The sequence below is a fragment of the Colobus angolensis genome, unplaced genomic scaffold (assembly GCF_000951035.1).
Source record: "Colobus angolensis palliatus isolate OR3802 unplaced genomic scaffold, Cang.pa_1.0 Scaffold769, whole genome shotgun sequence".
In the NCBI taxonomy this organism is placed as follows: domain Eukaryota; kingdom Metazoa; phylum Chordata; class Mammalia; order Primates; family Cercopithecidae; genus Colobus; species Colobus angolensis.
In genome coordinates, this window is record NW_012121476.1 from 61382 (window position 1) to 62537 (window position 1156).

Consider the following 1156-nt stretch of genomic DNA (forward strand, 5'->3'; position numbering starts at 1 on the left):
CCGGGCGACAGAGTGAGACTCCGTCTCAAAAGAAAAAAAAAAAAAAAAAGAAAAGAAAAGATAGAGGGAGAAGGAGGTTCCCGGCCACTCCAGAATGCATGTGAACCCCTTGTGAACCACTTTCAGCTCCTTTCCCATTTTGAGGGCCTCCTGGAAACTCCAAGGCACCCCTGCCCCCATCGGGAATGCCCAACTGCCCAGAGAGACCGTGCCTGTCTCTGAACACGTTTTTTTTTTGTTTTTTTTTTTTTTTGTGACACAGAGTCTCGCTCTGTCGCTCAGGGTGGAGTACAGTGGCGCAATCTCAGCTCACTGCAACCTCCGCCTCCCGAGTTCCAGCAATTCTTCAGCCTCAGCCTCTCCAGTAGCTGGGATTACAGGCACCCGCCATCATGCCCAGCTAATTTTTTGTATTTTTAGTAGAGACGGGGTTTCACCATATTAGCCAGGATGGTCTCGATCTCCTGACCTCGTGACCTACCCACCTCGACCTCCCAACGTGCTGGGATTACAGGCGTGAGCCACCGCGCCTGGCAGAAATTTTTAAAAATTAGCTGGGCATGGTGGCATGTTCCTATGGTCCCAGCTACTCAGGATCCTGAAATGGGAGAATTGATTGAGCCCAGGAATTTGAGGCTACAGTAAGCTATGATCACACCACTGCACTCCAGCCTGGGCCAAGAACAAGACTGTCTCAACCAGGGTGAAGTAGCTCATGCCTATAATCCCAGCAATTTGGGAGGCTGAGGCGGGTGGATCACTTGAGGTCAGGAGTTCGAGACCAGCCTGGCCAACATGGTGAAACCTCGTCTCCACTAAAAATACAAAAGTTAGTCGGGTGTGGTGGCACCCGTCTGTAGGCCCAGCTACTTGGGAGGCTGAGGCGGGAGAATCTCTTGAACCCGGGAGGTGTAGGTTGCGGTGAGCCGAGGTCGCGCCACTGTACTCCAGCCTGGGCGACAGAGTGGGGCTCTGAGTCAGAAATCATCATGATCGTTATCATCTCCACTTCTCCCTTGATTTACTGAGTCTTCATGAGCCGCCAACAGCGGCTTTGAGCTTCCTCTCGGGAGCCTGGGATCAGCCGGAAAGGAACGCGTCAGAGCAGCCTCAACGGCTGCTCTCGGTTTCGCCACCAGAGGGCGATGCTATCTAG